Source organism: Pinus tabuliformis, chromosome 6, assembly GCF_031772625.1.
Source record: "Pinus tabuliformis cultivar Carrire ecotype Pingquan chromosome 6, CPIR1, whole genome shotgun sequence".
NCBI lineage: Eukaryota > Viridiplantae > Streptophyta > Pinopsida > Pinales > Pinaceae > Pinus > Pinus tabuliformis.
The window spans coordinates 1,150,846,585-1,150,856,912 of NC_142292.1; the positions used below are offsets into that span (position 1 = coordinate 1,150,846,585).

Consider the following 10,328-nt stretch of genomic DNA (forward strand, 5'->3'; position numbering starts at 1 on the left):
CAAAAAAAAATGCTACATAATAAGATTATATAAATCAACATCACTAGGAATATAATCCACATATCCTTATCTCACCAGACAAAATGTCCTTCTAACACTGATAAAATAGTACAAAAATAAGGGCTTCAAGTCTCAACAAATTATCAATGCCATCTCCAACATTCCAAAGTATCAAGCGAAAGACACAATGTCTTTACTTAGCTAGTAAATAAAGAGTGTACACTTTGAATCAACCATATTGGCTAAGAAATGAAGCCTGGGAGTGCATTTTAGTGAAGCAAGGCAATTTCGATCTGCTTGACAAAAATGAATGCCTGTCAAACACACACATGGCAAAGACAAATAGGAAAGATAAAACATGAGAGTGCATTTTTTATTAACAAATGATATACATTTATAATACATGGTGTGACCGTTGGGTTTCACATACCAAGGTCTCTTGGACTTCCTTAGTCTATTCAGCTTCCAAACTAACCCTTAGAGGATTAGTTGTCCAACATTATTCCCCTTAATCCGAAGGGTTATGTATGAGTCCAAGAAGAGAGTTGTAATATAAAATGTGCAAAAATGCATGGCAGCACTAGGCTAAATATGCTCTCTGAGATGTTGGTATAAAGGGCGGTGGTTTAAGGATGACCACCAACATTGGAATGCTTAGTGCAATTCCTAGAACTCTTCCAATTCTGGCGTGAAGCTCAAGTCTTCTGCTAGAGGAAGTGTTCCTGATGTTTTGAAGAGGGAAACCTTCAACCATGAAAGGGAGGTCTCACCTCGCATGAAAAGGAGAACTTCAACCTGAAAAGGGAGGTCTCAACTTGTGATGGTTTAAGGATTACCACCAACTCTGGAATGCTTAATGCAATTCCTGGAACTCTTCCAAAACTGGCAAGAAGATGAAGTCTTTTGCTAGAGGAAGTGTCCCCAATGCTATTCCTGGAACTCTTCCAAAACTAACAAGAAGATGAAGTCTTCTGCTAGAGGAAGTGTCCCAAATTCTTTGAAGAGGAATTACCAACTAAAGGCATGCTCAGGGGCATCTTTGTCTCTGGCTACAACTCTGAAACTGATGTGGCAGGTTGTGGCTCAGGCTTGCTTGATGTGGCTTTGAAGCTTGTATATGACCATCATTTCCCCCCTGTCAGATACAAGGTGAAATGATGGAGAAAACTCAACTGCAAGACTATTCAATACTCTTGAACAAGTTCTAACATGTGACTGGAATATCTTCTTGGCTACTGATGCCGATTGCCAAGAAACGATCCATCCAAGATGAATCTTTGTTCTTGTAGGAGGTTTGCTTCTGAAGCATCCATTTGAAGAATGACTAGTTTTATGACAGTGCTTACATGGATGAAGATCAAAACAATGATATTTCAGATGGCCAACTCAGTCACAATGTTGGAATTTCACAATCTGTTGTTGTGGAAGAGGAGTAGAATCTGGAACAACTAGAGGTGAACTACCATGAGGAGCAGTTGAAGATGAACCGTCTTGAAGAAATCCAACACTTTGAAATTGAATTGGTTTGGAGTAGTTTGTAATATGAAAGGACAAGTCCTTGTCATATCCAAGACCAGTTCTATGCTTGTTATGGACAAGCTCTTCCCAAGGTCTGATGATGGGCTTGGGAAGTGCAGACTGAATTTCTGCATCTGCATGTACAACTACTACTTTATTGGGCATTGGATCTAAATCAACTTCAACAATATTGACTTGCTGTTTATGGGAGTCTGTTTCATTGTTCTGAATAGAAACAGGTTCAGAATGACGACTCCATTGTTGTAATTCTGCTTGCTGTAGCTGAGATTCAAGCTCTAAAAATTCAATCTTGTCATGTACATCTTGTAAACAACTGTGAATATCGGTGAGAAAATCCTTGCTGATTTTGATTGTATTATCCATAGTAGAGAGTATTAGATTGTCTAATGACTCTAATATTACACCAATTGGAGCCATCCTCAAAAAATAGTAAAACAATGAAGATCTCAATGCACTCCAAACTCTAATACAAGGCTAAGACAAAGAAGCTCACAATAGTCTCCAATCTCCAAATTAGTTCAAATATCGAAAACCCCACATGTTATTCTGTCCATAAAATGAATTGATAATTTTTCATTAAGATAGAACATGGTTTTTTTTTTTTTTTACCACCATCCAAAAATCTCATTATATAACCATTATATACCACCATCCAAAAATCTCATTATATAAAAATTATATAACCATTATGTACCACCATCCAAAAATATCCTTATATAACCATTATATACCACCATCCAAAAATCTCATTATATAACCATTATATACCACCATCCAAAACATTTCAATGAACTTTAATAGACTACCACCGTTTTTAAGGGAACTTAATCCACATGAGTGATGGCTTTAAAAAGGACTTACCATATGTCTATTATAACCCATATACAACCAATTCTAATCCATTTTTTGTACTGTTTCAAGGTATATTTGACACCATCACACAACTTCAATAAATACATACCAATTTCAACGAACAACAATCAACAAAGGGTTTGGCGCCATATGGTATCTGTTCATGTGCAGGAATCATCAATGAACAACGTTCCAACACCATTTTTTTTAATACACAACAACATGCACAGTTTGACCAATGTTCACCAGCAACCGAATATCACAAATCCACTTTCAATACCCACTTTCAATTCAGGTTTCGATGGAAAAAGTCAGTCCGCGAACAAATCCAACACGATGTCCTTCAACAACATGCATATCCATTCCCCGCTCTTCAGTATTAGTATCAGTTGAAATTTGTTTCAGTTTTTATTGTTTTCTCTGGAAATGGCGTTTCTATGGCTGGTTTCATTGGGTCTCCTTTCAATGCTCCGAGCTGCGCATGGTTCCGGATGGACCAATGCTCATGCTACGTTCTACGGTGGCGGTGACGCTACTGGCACAATGGGTGGTGCTTGTGGTTATGGCAATCTGTACAGCCAAGGCTACGGTACCAACACTGCGGCTCTGAGCACTGCATTGTTCAATAATGGTTTCAGTTGCGGTGCTTGCTATGAAATCTAGTGCAACGATGACCTGCAATGGTGCCTTCCCAGCTCTATCATTGTCACTGCTACTAACTTCTCCATGCCCAACAATGTGCTTCCAAATGACGACAGTGGTTGGTGCAACCCTCCTCTGGAGCACTTTGATCTCTCGGAGCCTGTTTTTCAGCACATTGCTAAGTTTTGACCAGAATCAACAGAGGGTTTGAATATTTAATGCAGATTTTCCTTTATATGCCATGGATTACTGTCGAATTACAAAGCACAGAAGCTCGATTTCATAGCACAAAATTTATTCAGCTCTACTATCCGAAACTGAATTTAATCACAGGACTGCTAAATTCAGCGATCTGGAAATGATGAAATGTGGTATGGCTGAGGTGAGCAGTGCAGTGTGGGAGGAGAGGAGTTCAAGGCAACGTTCGAATTGGAGAATGCCCCCAGGGTCTTTGCTATGTCCTTCAATGTTAAATCACATCTTTCTTTCATCGAGCATTAGATATCAAGTCCAGGATAGTTTTATGAAAATGAGAGAATGCTGGCATTCACCACTGCAAGCTGGAGTTTTGCGAACACAACAAATTCAAAACAATATAAAACCACATCGTATACCACAACTTAAAAAAAAACGGGTGCGGTGAGTGTGGAAATGGAAGCAAAGTTCAGGACCTTCATTCAACATAACTGGAGCATGCGTCATACACTATGTCTGATACCATTCCGCCGCGCCATCACCAGAATGACCTTCAAATGAATATTTTGCGGCACTATCACTAGAACGACCTTCAAATGACCATGACCAAAATGACATTATTGTTTAATGCAACATATATACCACTGTCTTCACACAGTTCAATGTAGCATAGGTTGGTTACTTCTTCAATTCCTATAGTGCTTCCAAAAAATATTCGACGCATAGTTAAAGGCGACGGTAAGAGCTACGTTATTAGACTATGTCAGTGAGCGTTTTGTATGCAGGTGAAGAAGCGACAGGAGCAGTGTAATAGAGAATTATAGTGAATAATGCGTTTAGGCCAGTGGAAACATCAGAGCTGCCAGGCTAGCCAGTCTGCATAGGATTCAAAATACCATAGGTAGAATGAGGAGTTACAAAGAAGAGGGAAGCCAAGAATGGCGCTGGAGAAATGACAGAGGTTGCAGCTAGAATTTAGCTAAGAAAATATTCATGAAATGCAGAACTGATGGCAGAAATGACCTGCACAGAAAGGCCATAAAACAAATGGCTCAAACTAATTATGCAGGGCAGGAATACGCCTGCTCTGATACCATGTTAAACACACACATGGCAAAGACAAATAGGAAAGATAAAACATGAGAGTACAATTTTTATTAACAAATGATATACATTTATAGTACATGGTGTGACCGTTGGGTTTCACATCCCAAGGACTCTTAGACTTCCTTAGTCTATTCGGCTTCCACACTAACCCTTAGAGGATTAGGTTTCCAACAATGCCCAACCTACATTACAAGGCCAATTTGAATGATTCAACTTGGAGAGTATTTTTTTACTCATAAAGAAGATTAATACAATTATTTTTTTCTAATTTTCCCCATAGAAAATAATTTTGCTTAGGTATAGTGAAATATTTCAATTTGTTTTATAATATAATTTAATAAACAAACTTTGCATACATGTAACCTAATGGGTTGGATTTACATTGTTTTACATAGACTATATATGTAATTATATTTTTTAACAATCACACATTTAATGTATTGTTATTCAATAGGCTTTTCATCCTAGTTCAACTGAGTCTTACCAATAAGCTAACAACAACTCCAAACCATTATTAACCAATAAATGACCACTAACCATGCTAAATCTTATCCAAGTAATCCTAATTTTTTCTGCCAACAATTCATACCAAAGATTGAAGAATTTAAGGATATATCAATAGGTAATTTGTATCGACACAAATAATATTGAAGCATTTCAAAGTTTGGGCCACAAAAATCATCATTTTTAAAACATGGAATACAAAGAATTATGAAAATTTAGAAGTCTTTCTCATTAACATTATTGTTTGCAACAATGTGATCCATTATATCATTGTCAATGTTCATATGTTATTTCAAGTATTTATTATTATGATCATCCTCATCTCGACCTGCATCATCTTCATCATCATTGAAATTTGACTCTAGACCATCTATATTGTTACTATATCTATTTGGATGATCATTTTATATACCATCCATATTGTTGTCTTCTATAACATCATCTAACTCCGGATTGTTGTCTTCTTATTATTGAACATTATAACCATCTTCAACATCATCATGGATGTCAACTTATCTGGTGTTCTCTAATTCCACTATCTCATTTTGATGGCCATCATAGTTCTGCTCAATATCCACTCATGCATCGTCAAATACATGCCTTAATCTTGGATCATAATGTATGAAAAATATCCATTTCGGGTCCAAAATATCTTCATATAAAAATACATGCACATGAATGACATACATATATTAGACCTATGTTATAACAATTTTATTGTTTAATAAGCACACAAACACACACGGACATACACATACATATAAACTATGAATTAATAGATTAATGATCACTACTGCTTCTTGTTTAAGTTAAAGAAATACCTACTCACAATGAATTGGTAGAACATAAGGCTCATTATCCTCTGGTAGGAACCTTGAGGAATCTATAGAAAATAATCCACTATGGGAATCATGTCTCCATGTCCTCTCAAATGCTTCATACTATCTACACTTAAAAATACAACATTTAAAATAATAGTAATACAACTCAACAATTTGTTGGATTTTCCCAACATATTGTGGATTCCCTTCAATAATATTCTTATATTTTGAGCTTGATCAACTGGATTGCTTGAAATAAACCATGATGCCATAGTCAAAGGATCATCTCTTTATGTCTAGACTTTCTACACGATAGTGTTGAGCATATGCCCACATTGTGGGATATTTCCTCACCTGTGACGGACCATATGTTTCAGTGAAAACAAATATAATGATGAATAGTAAAATAGTTAATAGTGTCAAAATTATAAAGAAAGAACATTTTAAAAAATTCCAACTGTACCATTCTTTCACATCCTCTACACATGTTGATTTCATCTTATTTATGTTTGAATCTATACCTGCATCTTCTATTTGATTTTGAATTTGTTCAATAACACATTGTAGTGTGCAATCTTTGCCCCATTCCCCAAGAAGATTAGTGGGAAGTGGAGTATTCCTTGGGTTCGATCTCTTAAATTGTCTCCTTGCTTCTAACACTTCTTCTCTCTTTTTATCATGTAAATCAATCCATTTGTTCATAAAGTACATGTGGTACACAGTGAACTTGTTGAATATAAAATTATTGTTTGCACCTATTACATGTCAACATGTTTATTTCAAACTCCAAATATCATGTTGTATATTTGAAAAATAAATTAAAGAGCAAATTAATGATTACAAGAAAAAAACCACAATGATCATGAACTTACTAATTTCTACTTCAACACCATCATATTATGGTTTTTCTCCATCAATAATATTTGATGCCTATTCTTAATCCCATAAGAGTGGCCCATCTTCAAAATCCTTATCAAGGAATTCACATAGGAAGAAAAATGATTCATTCAATATATACCCTTAATCCATGTAACCCTCTAGATGTGCCTTTTGTCAAACATATCTTTTTAAAGTTTTGGCATATGCCTCTCAACGAAAAACATCCACCTTATTGATACGACATCCTCCAATTCAATGTCATTGAATAGGTGTATAAGTAAATGGACTTGTAGGTCCATGAAACTTGTACCGACTTCCTTCTCAAATACACATACAATATCTACAATTTCCTTATTCCATTTTGGCACTTCACATTCGTAGATCTCCTTGGAGGTCACCCACCTAATATAGAATAGAAAATTAGTATGAACTTTTAGCCAAAAATTAAAAAGAAAATACTATCTCTATGTCTCTCACACATGAATATTTCATATCACATACCTTGAAAATGCTAACAATAAACTTATGACATTCTTTAAGTCAAGAAAAAGGCATGATTCCCCTTAATTTTCCAATGACATGATATATTATCAAACAAATTTCTGAAAGGTCATTAGTAATTTTTCTCACACAACATATTATCAAAATATATTTTGTACTCAATCAACGTTACCAGTAAAAGTGGGAAGGTGGATGGAGATGGAGAGAGTGGAAGAGTGGGGGCAGTGAGGATTTGGAGTCACGAATTTCACCCGACAAACCTGTGACACCACAGGCTGAGACACGACAAGGGAAAAATGACGGAGGATACTGATGATAGAGGGAATGAGTGGTATGTCAAGGGGGGGAAAGATCCCCTCCTACCAAAACGTTTTTGCAGGAGAGACGAGTCTTCATGGCGCAGTAGGAAGCAATAGAAATCGCGGGAAAGGTGTACCGGTTTTGGGTGCTAAATGGCAAGTGGGGTTGGGAAGAAAATGTCTACCCATAGAAACCAAAAAACCCCGATTCGTAATACCTAATAACAAGCTGGAGGAATATAGAAGATATATGAAGGACCATGCCCTGATCTGCAAGTTTATTGGGGCCTAGCCAATCGATAAGGAACTGATCAAATGGATCCAGCAACGATGGCAACCAAAGGGGCATATTGATCTCAAGATGGGGGAAAAAGGGTTCTTTTTGGTAAAATTTTCCAACCTAGAATATAAGGAGAAAGTTTTCGAAGATGGGCCATATTTATTCAACAATGCTGGCCTGTTTATAAGACACTAGGAGGAGTGTTACAACCCGGACCAAGAGAAGCTACTGGCAACACCCATATGGGTTCAACTCTTCGCCCTACCAATGGACTTCTGGGACCGTAAAATACTGGAAGGCATAGGCAAATCGAACGGAACCTTTGTCAAAGTGGCACACTTGACAAGAAAAGGTAGGTATACATCATATGCAAGAATCTGTGTGTACATGAATATTACTGAGCCATTACCAGACTACATAGAGCTAGAATACCATGATGAGATATGGCAACAAACCCTAGACTATGAGAATATCCCATTGAGATGCAGGCAATGCCATGAATATGACCACCTATATTGAGCTTTCCCGCTAAACAACCCAGAAAATTAGCCAAATGAGAAGAAGGCAGGAGAGGCAATGGGAAGAGAGGATGGGGATGGATTCTAGGAGGTGCACATAAAGAAAAGAAACCAAAAACTAGCTGGGAACTAGAAGGCAAATCATAATGAGAAAGAGCAATGTAACCATAATAGATTTGCTAACCTTCAAATGGAGGAGATGGGGGAGATGAGTAGGGAGCATGCCAAGAAGATGGAAGGCACATAAATGAAGGAGACTAAGGGAAATAAGAAAAAGAAACAAGAAGTAGCTGAAAATCAAAGAGAAGGGAATACCATGACGACAGTGGTTGGTGCAACCCTCCTCTGGAGCACTTTGATCTCTCGGAGCCCGTTTTTCAACACATTGCTAAGTTTCAACCAGAATCAACAGATGGTTTGAATCTTTAATGCAGATTTTCCTTTATATGCCATGGATTACTGTCGAATTACAAAGCACAAAAGCTCGATTTCACAGCGCAAAATTTATTCAGCTCTACTATTCGAAATCGAATTCAATCACAGGACTGCTAAATTCAGCGATCTGGAAATGACGAAATGGGGTATGGCTAAGGTGAGTAGTGCAGTGTGGGAGGAGAGGCGTTCAAGGCAACGCTCAAATTGGACAATTCCCCCAGGGTCTTCGCTATGTCCTTCAATGTTAAATCACATCTTTCTTTCATTGAGCATTAGATATCAAGTCCAAGATAGTTTTCTGAAAATGAGAGAATTCTGGCATTCACCACTGCAAGTTGGAGTTTTGCGAACACAGCAGATTCAAAACAAAATAAAACCACATCGTATACCACAATTTCAAAACAACCGGGTGCGGTGAGCGTGGAAATGGAAGCAAAGTTCAGGACCTTCATTCAACATAACTTTTGCATGCGTCATACACTATGTCTGATACCATTCCGCCGCGCCATCACTAGAATGAACTTCAAATGAATATTTTGCGGCACTATCACTAGAACGACCTTCAAATGACCATCACCAAAACGACATTATTGTTTAATGCAACATATATACCACTGTCTTCACACAGTTCAATGTAGCATAGGTTGGTTACTTCTTCAATTCCTATAGTGCTTCCAAAAAATATTCGACGCATAGTTAAAGGTGACGGTAAGAGCGACGTTATTAGACTATTGTCAGTGAGCATTTTGTATGCAGGTGGAGAAGCGACAGGAGCAGTGTAATAGAGAATTATAGTGAATAATGCGTTTAGGCCAATGGAAGCATCAGAGCTGACAGGCTAGCCAGTTTGCATAGGATTCAAAATACCATAGGTAGAATGAGGAGTTACAAAGAAGAGGGAAGCCAAGAATGGCGCTGGAGAAATGACAAAGGTTGCAGCTAGAATTTAGCTAAGAAAATATTCATGAAACACAGAACTGATGGCAGAAATGACCTACACAGAAAGACCATAAAACAAATGGCTCAAATTAATTATGCAGGGCAGGAATACACCTGCTCTGATACCATTTTAAACACACACATGGCAAAGACAAATAGGAAAGATAAAACATGAGAGTACATTTTTTATTAACAAATGATATATATTTATAGTACATGGTGTGACCGTTGGGTTTCACATCCCAAGGACTCTTAGACTTCCTTAGTCTATTCGGCTTCCACACTAACCCTTAGAGGATTAGGTGTCCAACAATACCCAACCCACATTACAAGGCCAATTTGAATGATTTGACTTGTAGAATATTTTTTTACTCATAAAGAAGATTAATAAAATTATTTTTTTTCTAATTTTTCCCATAGAAAATAATTTTGCTTAGGTTTAGTGAAATATTTCAATTTGTTTTATAATATAATTTAATAAACAAACTTTGCATACATGTAACCTAATGGGTTGGATTTACATTGTTTTACATAGACTATATATGTAATTATATTTTTTAACAATCACATATTTAATGTATTGTTATTCAATAGGCTTTTCATCCTAGTTCAATCTGAGTCTTACCAATAAGCTAACAACAACTCCAAACCATTATTAACCAATAAATGACCACTAACCATGCTAAATCTTATCCAAGTAATCCTAATTTTTTTTGCCAACAATTCATACCAAAGATTGAAGAATTTAAGGATATATCAATAGGTAATTTGCATCGACACAAATAATATTGAAGCATTTCAAAGTTTGGGCCACAAA

The 10,328-nt window shown here is 36.8% G+C and overlaps 1 pseudogene; it reads left to right on the forward strand.

Moving 5' to 3' along the window:
- Positions 1-2,802: 2,802 nt before the first annotated feature.
- On the forward strand, positions 2,803-3,222 carry LOC149262906 (expansin-A10 pseudogene; annotated as a pseudogene).
- Positions 3,223-10,328: the final 7,106 nt, after the last annotated feature.